At 28.8% G+C, this 18,909-nt stretch overlaps 1 long non-coding RNA gene across 1 annotated transcript; it reads left to right on the forward strand.

The window, feature by feature from the left end:
• The first annotated feature begins 8,470 nt into the window (after nt 1-8,470).
• On the forward strand, nt 8,471-10,240 carry LOC128281781 (uncharacterized). The gene is made up of 3 exons (XR_008272050.1): nt 8,471-8,569; nt 9,071-9,136; nt 10,083-10,240. It is a non-coding gene; the product is annotated as an uncharacterized LOC128281781 (long non-coding RNA).
• The last annotated feature ends 8,669 nt before the right edge of the window (nt 10,241-18,909 follow it).

Genomic DNA, 18,909 nt, shown 5'->3' on the forward strand with positions numbered 1-18,909 from the left:
GTTCCTATTGATCTCTAATGGCATAATCAAATATTAAATTAAAAAAGAATCTTGGCAGTGCTGGGAAAATAAATAAATAAATAAAATTCTTCTAAAAAAAAAAGAAAAAGAGAGAAAATATTTGTCTGAAGATTTTGTCTGAAATTTTGATGTGGTGAGTGTGGAAGTGGGTCCAAATTTCATGTGGGTTAAGGGACCCATAAAATGGTTGTAGAGTCAAATGCAGAGATTATATAGCAGACCAGACCAGTTCCCTTCCTTGGGTTTCTGGCTTTTGGTAATGATGGTGAGTGAGAGGTGGAGATTGTCCCCATCAAACCTTAAATATCAAGCACCACTTTTGATTTCATGAACGCAAAAAAGTCATGGCTTCTACTCCATTGAAACCCAACCTTGCAACTAGCACTAAATATTCAATGCCACCATGTGTCTACATTTTAGACCAAACATTTCCTATGATAATATGCGTTATGTTATAATTATATTTTAAATTTACTGTATAAATCTTGATAAATATTAAATTGGGTATTCTGTGGAATTTTTATTACTTTTCTCCACATTTCCATTGCTTTCCAAATTGCATACAAGTTGGGCAAGTTGCATGGTTTTGTGATAGCAACAAGTATATTAAAATTTCCAAACCAAATGCAAGGGGGACACTATTTGATTCGATTTTAATGTGGAAAACTGTGGGGGACAATAAGTCGAATGGTCATGAAGCCACTAAAATATCTGATTTTAAAGAATGGCTGGGATTTTTTTTTGAGTATATGCTACTTTTTCTTTTTAATTATTCAATTCGTCTTTGAAATATTTTACCATCGATATTAAAATAAATTTGATATATTATAGTCGTTGGAGAAACATTATAAATATCTCTATTAATCAATAAAATATATACGTTCTCTTTGCTCCCATATTTCTTGTTCTTTTACTTTTTTTTTTTGTTATTTATTCCATAACACCTTATTAGCCTAATAAAATTTGGGGAAAAAAAATCCATAACTTAGCAAAAGAGTTAAACCTGTGGCCCCTTATAACCCACCCACACCATTGCCACTCCTTTCATCCAACAATTTTGTTTTGTGTGTGCAAATAAATTATAAAGCAATTGGCGCCAGATAGAAGTGGTAAAACAATTACAAAGTTTTTCCTCAAATTAGGGTTTTTTATAATTATATTATGCATTATATTTGGATAAAAGAAATTGAAGATTAAATTTTTATTGTTAAATATGCTTGAAACTTAATTAAAATTGTAATAGAGAGTGTTATTAACATGTTGATTAAAGAGAAATTCAATAGGATCTAATTGATTTTTATTAACCTGCTATTGTTGAATAGTTGGATTTGATTTTATAACATATATGGTATTAAAATTTAGAACAATGTGTGTCTAATAGTAGAGTGATAACACGATGTTAAAATTTTTAGGTATATTTTATTATGATTTTATTTTATTAGAGCATGTTTATTATAATTGGAGACTAATCATAGCAAAAATATGAATAGATAGATTTTGAATTGAATTGAAATTCATGCATGTTTGTGATGGTGGTAATGAAAAAAATATATAATGTTAGATTTTTATATTTGAGATGTGAACTTTTAACCATGCAAAATTTTAATTCGTGAAAGATATGACCATCAAAATATGATAAATTTATGCACCTAAAGTTGCAAAATATCTTATCTAAAGCTCGTTATTATCAGATGCACCTAAAGTTGTAAGATTTTAAAATTATGAGTGAATACAACTTTCCTGTAATTAGGATAAGTTCTTAATTAATATTATATGAGAGAATATTATTGATGTTAACTTGTTAGAGAAAACTTTTCAACTTTTCATGTTTCAAATATGCCACTGTAGTAGCAATATTGTGAAAAATATTTTAAGAAATATTCTGAATTAATATCACGTTTACTTGTGATTGAACAAAATAACGAGCTTTTAATGAAAATCACGAATCCCATTTTATTGGATTTGCTCCATTCCATGAAGTAAATGCATACATAATGAATTTAAAATATGTAATTGTGGTCGTGGTAGGTTGAACTATAATAATCATCAAAGAGATTGTAACACCCCTCACCTGACTTGGTCACTGGACTTGAGCTATGGAAATGCTATTACTATTACCAGAGCAAATCACATTAAAATTTTTAATAATAAATCATTCAATCATAAATGCATGCACAATGCAACATATAATTAAAATCGAAACTCAATCAAGCTTGCGAAAGCTTTCAAGTTAACCCGAGCATGATTAAGGATCAAATTGCAAACCTTTCAAAGTATGAGCATCGGTATTGATACCTAGGTCAAGTACCAATACTATCATTGGCTTCGATATTTCAAAAAATCAAGTTAAAATTCAAAAGTACCGATACTAGAAATAAGTTATCGATACCCTCATTAGGTTGTATCGATACCAAATTAAGTATCGATACTGTTTAAGCATTCTACCATTTTCAAAATTTTAGTCACAAGTCAAAATTTGACATGCATGTAATCCTTGTTATCATAGACTTTTATATAAATCATTATATAGTGAAAGTTTATATTAAAATCCTTTAAGGGTATAGAAATTCCCAAAAATTCTTCAATATGCTTCCACAAATATTTATATGAATTGAAATCGAATATATATGTTAAATTTGACTCAATGAACAATAATTGAAGGAAGATTATAAAATGATTCAAAATATTCATATGTATTTTTATAGAATGATCATGATCAGAGTTTTCTATGATTATTATTGGAACTCCTAAAGAGATTAAAATATATTTCCCCTAAGTTTTTCCTCACTCATTGACTTTGAAAAGGATGGTGATATAAATGCTTAGTAAATATGTTCAAATGATCATTTGAAAAGCTAGCATTCAAAATTGAATATGTAGAATTTGAGATATCATATGATGTTGTCATTAGGGGAGTAAATACGACATTGTACTCTTTTTCCCTTAATCGAGGTTTTGTCCTACTGGATTTTCTCGGTAAGGTAGCATGTTATGTGTATTATGATAAGGTACTCTTTTTCCTTCACTAGAATTTTTTTTCAAGGGGGAGTGTTATAAATATTTTATTGTTAAGCGAATATCTATCAAGATCAAGATAAGTTTGATATACATTAGAACTCTAATAGTTATTTGAGGTAGAACTTTATTTCATTTATCTACTTCTTATATCTATAATATAGACTTTGAAAAGAGAAGTATTTATGAATAAATTTTATAAGTTCTCTTTGCTCCTTCATTTTTATTCTTTTACTTTCTTTGTTATTTATTTCAAAGCAATTGACTTTTTTTAATTAAACTTTAAAAATATATGAAAACTAAGTATCGATGTGCCTTTAAATTGTATTTAATTAAATAAAATTATATAAGATATATAATGATAATAATTCACATATGAATTTATATATTTTAACCGTCTGTTATATATCTATTCTATTGTAAAATTTTCATTTGATTCAAAAACACAAACTCGATATAATTTTTACTATATAAGAAATTACACATTATTCATTTTGTAACATTAATCTCATTATAGGTTTTATTATATCTGTTTTTTTTATTGAATGCTTAAAACTATTCATAGCTCTTTCCCATAATCCTTAAATAGGAGGATAATGCGCTTCAGAGCACTAGAGTTCACATCCTCCTACAATGACAATAATACTAATATTAATCGAGTTAAGACTCAATCGATTATTCATCTAATTTTTTTTACCTATACTAATAAACAACTATAATTAAAAATAACCATATACTAAAAAACACTCTTTATTTTTAAAATTTTAATTTTTTTCTTTCAAAGTATTTATCTATAACAAATATTATATAAAAAAATGTTTTTCAGATGTAATGTATTCTACACACAAAATTATTTTGTTTCTAGAACATGTGAAATGTCTATTCATGCATCTTTTAGTATGATATTATCGAGACACCCCTTCACACACATTTCACTTAACCCAAACTAGATTTTTGCTTTGCTATTACTTGTTTGACAAAAAATTCTCAATGATTGTATCTTGGTGTTTGTAGCTTGTACACTGCATCAAGTATAACTTTTGTATTGCTATTTTCTATTATTATCTTTTAAAAAATACAATAAAGAGTATTTATACCAAAAAAAAAACATTTCTATATATATAATTCACATCTTAAACTCTTCGACTTAATTTGATAAAAATATCGTAAAGATCTTTGTAATAAAAATCAGATTTGTATCTTATTATTTTTACTCAAAATAAGTGAATTAATCTATAGATTAATTATTTTGTTAAAATTGCATCCATTTTTACTAACCGGTCATTATACACTTGCATAATGTACAAATGACAACCCAAATGTTATTGTCGATTATTTTGTCAAGCACGTCACCTTTTAACAGTACAAACAAATAGAATTTTTAATAGAAACGACTAATTTACTGTTTAATCTAATGTATAATTATTTTTTATTTTTATTTTTTAATAATAGAGACAAAATGTGATTTTACTTCTTATGGAGGGAACTCTATCATATATAGTGCTTGTCTGGTATATGTATATATATATTTGCCAAATTAAGTTCCTCCACCAAGTGGTTAAAATGGTATAGCATTGGGCCTTGGGATAAAGTTATGATAATGAAAAGGATCTAGACAAGTAGCTGTTGTAAGAATATATGGCAAAGTAGACAAGTTGAGGAATACAACAATCACTTAAACAAAAAGTACAAATTGATGTTAAAGTTTGATTTATTCATATGATGTCAACCTTTTTGTACTATTGGGGCTAGCAAGCTTACCATTAAATTTAATTTGGGTTTCCATTTATGAATAATTCTACTTATACCTCTTCAAAAACAGGTTTTGAATTCAAGCCCACCCACTTCAACATTCTTTCTAATGAATCAGCCAGTGACCATTCCAGCCCATAAAACAGCTTGTTCAGCCCTATTTTTCGAGAGGCAATGCCTAGCCAAAGTTGATGTAACCATTAGATGTAATGATTGACCGTTAAACCCTAACTACCATGTTGACGTAATGTACCACGTGTTAACGTAATGGTTTTTATATTTTATTTTATGTTAACATGACATGTAATATAAAATAGTATTATATCAATAAATTTGTACATGTAGGATTCCATATCAAAACGGTTTATTCTTCAATTGTTAATGACCACATTAGCAATGCCGTTAAATTTAATAATCAAATGATTTAATTGATCAATTTATTTGGATTAAAAATTTAATTAAATGTAAAAAAAAAATAGAAAAGGTTTGGTTTTTCCAAAATAATTCAAAGCTTACAATACTATTAAGCAAAATATATATATTATATTGTATTTATTAATTTTTATTTTGTGCATAGATTTAGTTATATATATATCAATTAAAATATATTACATTTGTTTATTAAAATTTAAAATTTTAGAATCTTAATAGTTTTGTATTTGATATTAATTTTATTCAATTTCTTTTAATTTTTTATTTTTAAATTATCAAATGTATGAAATTATATTTGATATTAGTTGAATATGTTTGAGAAAAGAACTATGCCAACAAATTATAATTTTCATTTTGTGACCTAACATTATTTTAGTGTATATATATATTATAGATGCCCAACTTTGATCTCTTAACTTCAACTTAAGTATTTGTCGTATTAATTTATGTTTTGATGTATATAATTAATTAATGAATTAAATAATGATGCCTCACTTAAAATAAAATTTAATAATTTTATTTTTAAAATTTTAAATATCGTATTATTATTTAAATTAATAACAACATATAAAATTATACCACTAACATATCAAATATCAATCATATATATTCTACATCATATTCCATCCATTTTTAAAAGCATGGCACATCCATTGTAGGAAATAAAGATATAGATAAATTAGTTTATTTTTCAATAAATTATCATCAGTCATTAAATTATAGGTAAAATTTTGTTTTGATCACTTAAGTAAAAAGTTACAATTTGGTCGTTAAATTATTCTGAAATTATCATTTAAGTAATGGGGCTATTAAAATTAATGTCATATGACTTTCTCTGTTCACATTGCATGCACTAATCGAAAGTTATCTTTTTATTTCTTTTGTACAGTTCAGTGTTTTCTTTTTCATGAAACAGCTTTAGATGTTACAAATCTACAAACTAAAATTCAAATAGTTTTTTCTTTTGATTTCTAACACTAACCATCAGATCGACTGGGATCTAAGGTATGTTCTTCTACTCGCCAATGGGTACTGATCTACTGTACCAATCATAGAATTGTCGCTTGGAGCTTACTAGCGAAACTTAAAATTAAAAAAAAAAAACTTAACAACTTAATAACTTAAATAAAAACTTTTGAATAGTTAGTGACTTAAATGAAAACTAGTTACCAAATTATAATATTTTTAGTTAAGTAACCAAAACAGAAATTTACCCATAATTTAGTGATTAATGGTGTAGTTTATTGTTTTATTTTTTATAAAAAGCTGATTTTATTTTTATTTTATATTGAAAAAATTGAAAGATATAGTAACACCAAAAAAGAAAGAAGTATCTTATCATTTGTAGATTTATAAAGAGAAAACAAAAATTTAAATATTTAGTGGGTGACATCAAACTAAGGGCTTTTATGTGTAAATGGACCTCCTAACTATATATCTCTCATTTAACTAATAATTTGGTAAACCAAATCTTTAAGAAAAGTAGGTTCCATTGTTAGCCTATCAGTGAAATTAATTCTAGTGATATTGGAACCTACGGTGATAGAAAAATATTTAATTTCTTCCATAAATTATTGGGTAAAAGTATTATGAAAATTTTTGTTTTAAAAATTAGATTGTATTTTATTTTATTTAAAATTTGAGTAAATTAGTCCTTGTACGTTATATTAAAGAGCAAATTGATATTTTTGTTAAAAATTTTATTCATTTATACTGTTAAAATATGGTCTATGTACACCGACCTGAATTTCTACAACGTCAGAAAATTTAATTTTTGGATCGAATTTATTAAATCGAGTTAATCGAAAATTAGAATTGAATGATTGTGTATCAAGTATAGAAGTATAGAGTCTAATTAATAAATGAAATGAAATTAGATTGATTTTTAATAATAGTACAATGACTAAATTGTAGAGTGAAAAGAATAGGATAATTTTATTAAAAGAATTTAAAAGGGATTTAAGGTGTGAATTTCACTAAGGTCCTTAGGATAAATATACCATTTAAAATGGCTATAATGTTGAACAAAATAGCATCAACCCATTCCCACTATCTATTACCATCAAAGTGTGGTTAATTATAAAATTAATAAGTTAATTAAGTAAATTAAACTAAACATTTTGCTAATTATATATATAATAGTTAGTGGGAGAAAAGAGAAATGTTTATCATCTCTTCTCCTTCTGTCGGCTAAGACAAACTAAACAAGGAGAAAGAAAATTTCCTAAAGGTAATCACCATTGCCGTAGCTTGCTCAAGGAAATTTAATAAGTGTTCTTTGTGATTTTGGTTGAATTTTTAATAAGCAATGATAGATATGAATGGCCCAATTATTAGATTTGTGCATTAATAAGTTTTTATTGGATTTACCATTGCAAAATGCTTAAAGAAAAATTTAGATGTTAAAAGCTAAAATTCATGTATGAGTGGGATAAATTAATTTATAAAATTACATTATAAAAATATTTGAATTGATTATAACACCCTGTATTCGACTCGATTGACGGGTTTGATTACTAAATGTCACGTTATCTCCGAAATAAACTATAAACAATTTACAATTAAATTGTACGACTAACATGACTAAAACAACCAAATATGCATTTTTCTTCTTTTTTTGATAAGTAAGGAAAGCATTCAAGAGCCTTAAGGTCTAATATTTCTTACATGGAAGTCCCCCATTTGATCTTGTAAAAGAAGTTGCCTAACATCAAAAATAGGGAAATCAATAATTTCTAAATCATATTTGTTCCTAGAACAAGACTTAGCTATGCAATCAGTCACTTTATTCACTTCATAGAAGACGTGTTGAAATTTGACATGTAACATCCCCACTTTTAACAAAAAAAAAAAAAAAGAGAAGAATAATATTTATGGTAGAAGTCCTAGAATAAGTGATCTATAAATAAATAGTAATATAAGAAATTGTGATTGTTTTTAGAGAAAACTGCGACATGAAAACATGGAGGATTATTAGTAGGAGTATGTGGTTAAGTTAAAAATTTTATATTGAATTTAGAGATTAAATTGAATAAGTTTGAAAAGTATAGAGATTAAAGTGCAATTATCCTATTTTATTTTAATAGGAAGGATTTAATAGCAATTTTTCTATTACTTAAAAAATCAATAGTTTCATAATCGCTTTTAAATGATTTTTTATTAAGTAATAGTATTTTAATAATTAATATTAATAATATTATATATATATATATATATATATATATATATATATATAAAAGAGAAAAATGAGAGAAAGATAACATCTTTCTTATCTTCTTTCTTTTCATGTCAAACAAAGAGGGGAAAGAAAAAAATTCTTCCATCTTTTTCCTTCAAATTCAAGTTTAAGGTATGATTTTTCTTCAATTTTTTTTATAGATTTTGAATCTTTGAAGCTTGCTTTATATATATACCAATAGTTTTTATTTTATCAAGTATTTTAAAAGTTGTCATTAAAGGACATTGATGGAAGCTTAGAAAACTTAAGTGAAATAGATATATTTTTAGATAGGAAATTATTAGAAAATGAGTTCTAGCTTGTTAGAAGTGTGAAAAATAAACAAAAATGGATGAAAAGTTTATTTGGTATATTTGCCCATATTAAAGGGGAAGTAGAGAATATTGGCCACTTTGTGTAATATTGGAGCTAAATGATAGCTTGTGAAGAAGTGAGTACTCTGGTAAAGACGGAATTGAAAACGAATAATCGAGTCGAAAGATATGCAAATTTCAGACTAGAAAACTTAAGTTGTCAATATGAGCAATCATGCATATTTAAGTTTGTTTTTATTAGTTTTAGTTTTAGAATGGAAACATGATATTGTTTCGTATTGAATTGCTCCTATTGTAGCTAAAAACGAAGCGAACATCTTGAAGGAGAAAGGCGAAGAAAAGGAGCAGAGCAATTAAAATTTTGGTTTGTGCTAATATCTTATTTTCATTACATAAAGCTTTAGAATATTTAATTTAATATGACTAGTTATTTTTATTTTCTTTTATTTTATTTTTATGAGTTTTGGATGAGTTTGACTGATTTAGTTAATGTTTATAAAATTATGTTCGAGATGAATACTATATTTTTCATAAGATTAAATTAGCAAATTTATGGTTATGATTTGGATTTGAGTATTATGATTTTAGATAATTGAGCAAGAAAATATTTAATATGTTTCAAATTGGAAGCCTATTTTACATTAAGGGATATGTGATTTGAACATGAAACAGAATTGAAATGAGAATTATATGAAAATGGAATTGAAATAGATCATGAAATTTGGTTTTTACCCCGTTTCACTAAGTAGACTAAATCAGATATAGTTGGCATGCCATAGAGTCTTTATGTCAGAGAATTTAGATCTCCCCAATTCCCAGAGAGTCAATGGAGAAAAGGCCAAGTTGGTCAGTTGTTATTGTTAGCCCCAATTCTCAGAGGGTTGTAGGCAGTCCCAATTCCCAGAGGGTTGTGGACTACTCTGATAGCCATCGTTGCCGAACAACTCGAGGTGGCAAATTCTTGTATCTGGTTATGAGTCTAAACTTTAGTACGGGGTCTAAATTGAAAAAAAATAAAAACAAAACTTGAATTTATTTGAATTTCTATATTGTGCAAATTAAATTAATTACACGATTTTGAATTTAATTAAAAAGCTTATTTTCTTTATTTGATTTGTCAATATCAAAATATTAAAGTTTATTAATATTAGAATTTTTTTATTGTGATGTTATTAATGATATTTATGATCATGTTTTAGTTTATTTCTATTAATTAATTTGTGTCCAATACTTATGTAATGATTTATATGATATTAGACCATTGAGCATAAAATTGCTCAACAGACGATTTGACTATTTTTTAAATGCAGGTAGTTAGATTCGTTAGATCGTTTCAGCAACATTCGAAGAACCGAAGCTCAGTTTAAATAATGTTAGTGAAGAGTTTACTTTATAGTTGATGTAAATGGCATGTACCTAGACTTATAAATATATAATATTATGTCGTAAACTGAATTTAAATATTTTCATTATGTTTTCTTAGCTAGTATTTTATAACTAATGTTTTGATAAAATAGTAAAGCATAGAAATCTAGTTTATTGATATATTTTGAGAAATTGTAGTGCTAGGAATTAATTTGGGAGATAATTTGAATGTGGATATTTTGTAAAAACCTAAATTTTGCAGGGGTTTTATGTAAAATAGGCAGAAATGCTGCCGAAATTTATATAAAATAATTTTACCACTACGTTTCCTTTTTAAAAAAATGGAAAAGTGAGTTGGTTCGGTAACGAAATGTGACATTTTATATTTGAATCTAACGACTAGATCGGGTATAAGGTGTCACATGACAGTTCAATTGCGCTTGCATTCCTCCTTTATTCTTCGAACTAAGGTTGCTGATAATGACCTTAGTCAATCATCTGTTAGCATATCCACTGCACTTTTATTGCCAGATTCAATTATCACCTTGGTGTATCCCTTCCTCCAATCTAGTTCAAGACCATGGATATAACAGGTCAATTTCGGTAAAATTGGAACAGTAGTCTCAAGACCATAAATTCGAGCCTAAAAATATAATTTATTTTTATTTTATTATATGATCTATATTATACTAGAAATGTCATGTGAAAATTTTGATAAGAAAATTTTATCGATTAAGTGTCTAATTACAAGAAGGACTAAATCGCATAAAATACGAAAATTGAATTCTAGTAGCTATAAGGATTAAATAGCTATGGAGTTCAAAAGTTAAGGTCCTTATATGGTAATTAGACCATTAATAAAAAGTATGTAAATATTTTTTGGATGATTCATCCAAGGAAAATAAGAAAAAGGCTAGGGACTAAATTGGAATTCCATTAAATTAGTTAATTAAAAAGATGAAAAGAAAATAAAATTGATATTTTCTCATCTTCTTCCCCAAAATAAGACATGTAAACCCTAGCAGAGAGAGAAGAAACTTTCATTTCCAAATTGGGTAAGTTTTCTTATCCCGTTTTTAGTAATTTTGATATTTTTGAAACTGGGATAGCCTAAACTATCTATTTGGGGGATCAATTTGAAAATTTATCAAGGTATAAAAATTGGTTCAAGGATATATATGCTGGAAATTTGAAATTTATGGTAGAAAACGAAAGACTGATGATAGATAAACAATTTTTACAAAGTGATTTTTCATGAAAACTTGATTTAGGGACTAAAATGAAAAATGGTGAAAATCTATGGAAAATACTGAAATTTGTGAAATGTATGTGCTGTAAAAGTTGTATGTATATTTCGACTAGGGTTGGGTTTGTATGTATATTTCGGCTAGGGTTGGGTAGAGGTTCTGATTTCATGAATTTCATTTTCCGAGCCTAAAGACAAAATGGTAATTTATGGGAAAGTTAAGGGCAAAATGGTAATTTCACCTAGAATGTATGTAACACCCCTATCCCGTATCAGTTTTCGGAACAGAGTTTCGGGACATTATTAGTATTTACATATTATTTAACAAAAAAATTCAATTAAATACTTACTGATTCAATGCATCATATAAATAAACATATTACCGTTCAATCAATAGCTTGGCATTTGTCTAAGTATCAAACAACAACATTGTTAGTATACTTGTACATATTTCATATAATTTCAACATTGATATACTTATTTTCTCGACATATCACACTTGAGTTTAATAATAGTCTCAATTTACATAATTTCCTTGTATCAACATATCAAAGATAATCATATATGTACATGTCATGAAAACATATTATTCTCTTGTCGTTTCTTCATAAGCATATATCATTCATTTCATTATATCAATATTTCATGCACCATCATTTTCATATATCTTATATATATTTATTTCAATAATTGTTCATGTTAAACTTAACATAAATTAAATTCCATGTACCTATACTTATTTCATTTATCTATCTTCTTAATTATTTCATACAACTATTTTGTAGATATATTTTCATATGACCAATTCTTGTAAACATTTCACACAACCATTTTGTATAACCAATTCATATAACCATTCGTCATCCGGTACATATTACCTGAATATTAGTTGTTCAACAGATGTCTTGGCATCTCTCATCCACGATCTTATTTATCTTCGACATGATGCCATAGTGTCTTTCAACTATGGTCTTGCTCATTTTCTGTCATGTTGCCATGGTATCTTTCAACCATGGTCTTATTCATTTCATGTCACGTTGCCATGGTATCTTTCAACCATGGTCTTACCCATTTCATATCATGTTGCCATGGTATCTTTCAACCATGGTCTTACACATTTCATATCATGTTGCCATGGTATCTTTCAACCATGGTCTTACACATTTCATTTCAGAAAGCACACTCCCTCGAACCTCATCCTTACAATGGGATTACCATCGAGCTAAATCCTCATAATATAAACTCATAGTGTATTGTCGGGATTACGGTCAGGCTAAATCCTGCAATGACAATTACTCTAATGAGCTTAGATCCGAATTGCCATCAAAGCTAAATTGGACCTAATTGGATTACCCGTCCGGACTAAATCCATTTTACAATATTCTTCAAGAGGGCTATATCAGGATAATATCTTACTATAGAAATTTTGGGCTATTACAACGTAAATTGAATCCAAATAAATATGAGATGTGTGAAATTGATGTAAAATTTACTCACTAGATCTGGATAGACCAAATTCAGAGTTAGAACGAGGAAAAAGAGGAAAATGTCAGATTAGTAGATGTTTGTACACGAACCTTTGTAGAGATAAGTTCGTGTAACTAAATTATGTTTATTTACATGCTTGTTTTGATTGTGATTTTGTAAATTGTATAAATTTCATATATATGTGAAAGGATTATATATCCAATCAAGCTCGATAAATAAAAATGTTCAAATTAATTGATAATGCCCGATAGATGTTAAAAGGGTAAACGATGGAAATGTTGTTTTTATGCTTGGAAGGGATGTGGAATATTATCACATGAATTATATGGATGTTAAAGATGTATGAAATGATCACATACCGGAAAATGCATGGAAATGTTAAATCTCGTTTGAATAAATGAAAATCGATGGATAAATATAATTGTCTGAAATAAATGAGGTTCTACATTTGTTGCAGAATGGATTTAGCTCAGGCGAGTAATCCTAATGACTTTATTACAGAAAGGATTTAGCCCGAACAGGTAGTCCTAATATAAGTCCTCTCGACAGTATATAATGGATTGGATTTAGCCCGGACGGGTAATCCAGATCAAGCTCTTTAGAGCATATGACACAAAAAGGATTTAGCCTGGACTGGTAATCCTGTCGTATACATGTGTAGCTCGAGAGTATACTCTCTGAAAATTTTACCTTAAGGGTACTGTTGGACATGAATTGACGGATTCTGATTTGTATACCTTGAGTGTACTACCTGTGTATCCATCAATATTTCGAATAAATTCAACGGGTAAAGTTCTGATAAGGGCAAAGATGAATTTAAAACAAATTAACATGGAATGATATATATGATAAGGAAATATGACATTAAAAGAATATTACATGAAATACAAGAAGATGATATTTGTATATGGAAATTACTTGACAAGAATGTTCATCCTTAATCATAGACTTGTACACCTTGAATGTACTATTACTTGTGTGACTTTAATACTTGAATAAAATGAGTAAAGTCTTGACATGAAATGATCTGAACTCAAAACGAACTACTATGAAGCTATACTTGTAATAATAAGAGATGGTCTATACATGTTAAATGAATACATGTTGTAAAAAGTATATGTGCATGAAAACTTGATTGTTGTTGAACCCATACATGTCTTGACGTTACTATGGAATATAGGACTAATAAGGGCAATGAGGATATGTGTAGGGCTTGGGATCAAAGTGGTTGAATATGCCTTACTTAGTTACCTCAAATAGGATGAATAGTAAGTTAAGTACCATGTTATATGAACTTACTAAGCATTTTATGCTTACTTTGTTTTATTTTCCCCTGTTTTAAAGTAAATCGGAAGCTCGTTGGATTGGAAGCTTGTCGGAGATCATTCACACTATCCATCGGCCTATGTCGGTATATATATGGTAAATCAATTATGGTTGTAATGTATAGGTTATGTTGGCCATATTGGCATGAAAATGCAAATGACTATTGTAATCTAGCCATTGAAATGGCTAGTGATGGTTATATTTTGGTATATGTATATATGTATTTAAATTCATGTTATGGTGATAACATAGGTACTATATATTGTTTGATTAAGAAAGGGGAAACAAGTATGCTTATTAAAGAATAAGATTGTAAACATGAATACTTGTGATGATATATATGCTTATTAAAGAATAAAATTGTAAATATGAATGCTTGTGATGATATATCATGTTGAATGATAGAGTTTTCTTATCTTGAATGCTTGAAATAGTTGGTATTTGTATGTGTGATTCAAGTGCAGGTCATGGGTGAAATTTTGGGTGAGAAATAAAGCTAGAAATGGTTTTATTTTATCCACACAAGCGTGTGTCTAAACCGTGTGTGACATACGACCTGGTAACACGGGCATGTGGTTAGGCCGTATGTCCCCTGCATCTTAATTTTGAGAAATAGAATGCTTAGAATTGAGCACACAAGCATGCGTCTTAGTCGTGTGTGCCACACGGGCGTGTAGCATGGCCGTGTGTGCAAGTCAGAAAGTTACACAGGGTCGGACACGACCTCTAATATAGGCGTGTCTCAGGGTCACACGAGCATGTGAGCCCTGCACCTTGGAAAAATTTTAAAAAGTCACAAAAAATTCTTAGAGGTCTCAATTAAGTCCCAACTCGATTATAATGTTCGTATTGGGCCTCGAGGGCCCAATCAAGGGACGTTATTAATGATCTCGGTAAATGAATAGTAATTTGCATAAATTATCTAAGTAATGTTCTGAAAAATCTTGGTAACGTTCCGTAACCCAGTTCCGGCGACGAATATGAGTATAGGGGTGTTACAATAGAGGATCACCCATAACTCAACCGTTAGAACTGAACCTATCCTAATAAATCATTAAAATCCTACTAAATAGTTACCATGTGAATAACGTAAAATGCCATCTACAGCTGACCAATTTTCTCTCTTTGTTGTAGCTCCATCCGAGTTAATTTTTACCTAACCATGGTTAGATGCCTTCTATTTGATGGCAGTAGTTCTTGATGATTCTTCTTTCGACTCTGCTGCTGCATTGCTTGTATGAATAGTGAGTGTTTCAGCTTGTCCAACTATCATTTCAAAGCTACCGTATTTCCCCTGAAATATTACTACATTCATGTGCTTCCAAATAAACTAGCAAGTAACTACAAAAAAAATCCCTATTTAATCGCGATGTTGCAATCTCGCAATGTGTGGATGAGAGTTCCTTGGCAGTTCCCACATAGAATACAACTACTATTGTTTGTCAATCTTCTTCAGACTCTTTCGTGATTTGTTAACAGTCTTTTCTTCAACATCAACCGTTTAAAAAATTCTTTATTCTAGGAGGCAGAAATTTCTTCCAAATTACTTTCGAGATATTGTTATGAGTAGTAGGGTCAATTTGAATCTGACTTTTATAAGCCTCCTTAACTGGGAACTTACCCGAGTCATTATTCTTTCATAAGCAAGTATCATCTCCCAAAACCTCCACTGGTGGAGGGCAAGAGCTATATACTCAAAAATCTCCTAATCAAAGCATTGAGCTAGTACACTCCAATTCCAACCACCATTTGGGTTTGTCATAGCCGTAATTTTAGCCTCCATAGAAACGACCGTTGATTACCGTAAGTATCTGTGAAGAGATCCCAGTTTTGATATCCAGTTATCCGTGAGGAAATTAACTGACATTCCATTACCCATACTCCAAAAAGTATTTGACCGAAAGCTTTCCCACACCATATTGATTAATCGCCAAGTATACGAGCTATTAGTTCTGTATAAAGAAAGAGGGCAAATCTCAAGCATATTATATTTCTGCCACAGAATCTTAACCCATGACTTATCCAGGTTAGTAATAAGTTGAGAAGCCAATTTCATTAGAAAGGAATAGTTTTGGGAAATTATTTTTCTCAAATTTAATCATCCATACATCACTGGTTCACAACAATTCTCCCAGCTCACTAACGACATTTTCTTTTCTTCATTAGAAGACCCCCACACAAATCTTGTAACACCCCTATTTCCTTTCTCTACAATTTTTTTCATCACTTTCTCTTATTTTCCTTTACTAACATATCAAGAACATAAAACTTTATATAAGAAAACTCTACATTCACATCATTCCATTGCTTTTTTCAATAATATTACACTTAAAAATATATTGAAATCTTGATATTCTTACATTGTTCTATTGATTTCAATCTCTAATTTGATTTTCTCTCTCCTCTAGCTTCTATTTCTTGAATCCAACTTGATATTCTAGCTCCCCATAGTCTCCTTGTCATCTTTCTCTCTTGATGGCTATGGAAATTCTTTTAATTTCTAAGTGAAAATGGTGGATTTTTTGTGAAAGGACCAAATTGTAGAGGAAATGAAGTTTCTTTCTTTCTTTTCTCTTCATATGTTGTGTGCATGAGAAAAAGATGATAGCTCTTCATCTTTCTTTCCTTATACATACTAAATAAAATAATAATAAAATAACATTTAAAAATCAAATAAAAATATTAATAAACTAATATTTATTTAATTAATTAATTAATCTAAAATATCTTCAACATCATCATTACCTTCTAAATTTCTATCTCCTTCTAATTGACCATTTTTCCATTTATGATCTTTTAAAATTTCATCATCGAGTCATCATTTAAATTTGGTAAAATTGCAATTTATTCCATCATTATTCTTCACCTATTCAATTTGGTCCTAATTCATCCATTTTCCTTAGTTTCTATATCATTCCACCCTTAAAATATTTACACTATTAGTCCTTCAAATTTTTTATATTTACACTTTAACCTCTCAAATTTTGAGTATTTACTCTTGTGCAACAAAACTTTTCTCACTTTTATAATTTAGTCCTTTCTTGAATTAATATATCATAATATACTCCCCAATGTTGACATAACTCAAAATTTCCCTTTTTGTCACTTTATTTATTTATTTTACTATATCAAGGATAATATCTTACTGTAAAAATTTTCGTGCTCAGTTTTTTAACACACTTCCACTGTTTTCATTGTTGATTGCATAAGATAACTAGGAATAGTTTATAACACTGATTTCACTAGGGTGATTTTTCCAGCCATTGACAATAATCTAGTAGCAAATCCATTCAACTTGCTTTGGACTTCATCAATCAAGAATTGAAAAGTTTCCTTAGTCATTCTATTGTGCAATAATGGAACTCCCAAATATGTGCCTAAATCATTCACCAACTGGAAACCCACCTCCTTTCTTAGCATCTCTTAGTTCGATTATTGTCAATAACATCTTAACATGTTTAATTAGTTAACCTGCTAAACGAAAATACAAACTATAACTTTCTAGTTTAAAAATCTTAACAGACGGACTTATGAAAAATTAACAATAACAATTTTAATATTTTGAATTGATTTCTCTTCATTGTAAATAAAATACTATATATGGTTAGAAAAAAACTGACCTGGAGGCTCAACCTCTAAGCCAACCCATTATATACATGTTACAACTAAGAACAAACACCTAAGCTTAAACAAATTCTAGCTTGATCCCTCTTCAACTCTTTACATACACTAATATATTTGGAAAAACATAACAAAAACTAAGTAAGTTCAAATGAACTTAGTGAGTTACTAAAATAACATACCGTCTAAGATTTTATAAATTAGAACTTCATGGGTCTAATCTCCTGTTTAACATCACTTGCACAAGTCTAGTTCACACATCTTCCTGGTGTATTGTTGTCCTCCATTGCTTTAGCTTAACTTGAAAATTTTTTCACTTTCTATATTGTCACAATCCTCCATTTCTATCGCTTGTGCTATAGGCTACAATGCAGAATGATTTCGTTTACCTATTTGCATTAATTTTATACAAGATGGATTATTATCTCTTTTTCTAGCAAAACATATGCGAATTACTTTAACAATTATTACCATTGTGGGTTAACGTACGACGGATTTATTCTAGAAAACTCATGTATAGAGATTCACACTTCGAGAATTTTGCATACGGATTTACACATAAAGTTTTATATACGCGGACTCGAGCTTGGTAAATATCTACTTGCAGACTATACATGCGAACCTTTATATGTGGAACCATAATCACAAATTCATATATGCGGGTTCTTACTTGTGAACTCATTCTTAAATGATAGTCATTGCCGGACTCTTGTTTGGCGGATGGTCACTGCGGACTCTTGATTTAAAGTTGTCCTTGGCGGACTCCTACTTGAAAAAAGATCCCTGTAGGTTTTAGCTTGAGAAAAATAATTTATACGAACTCTCATAGCTTGAACATAAGGACAAGCCCATGCGATCTCTTGCTTGGATAATAGTCCATACCGACTCTTGTGAAAGATAGTCCCTTTGAACTCTTAAGCTTGAAACATGAATATAAGATCAGCAAATTGTCATAGCTTGAACCATAAAGATAAATCTAGCTGATCGTCATACATACAAATTCATATAGAAGATTCATGGATGTGAACTCATATTTTGCAGACTCATACATGCGGATCCATAGACAAATATTTACATATAGATGCAGGTTC

The sequence above is a fragment of the Gossypium arboreum genome, chromosome 10, assembly GCF_025698485.1.
Source record: "Gossypium arboreum isolate Shixiya-1 chromosome 10, ASM2569848v2, whole genome shotgun sequence".
Taxonomy (NCBI): Eukaryota; Viridiplantae; Streptophyta; class Magnoliopsida; order Malvales; family Malvaceae; genus Gossypium; species Gossypium arboreum.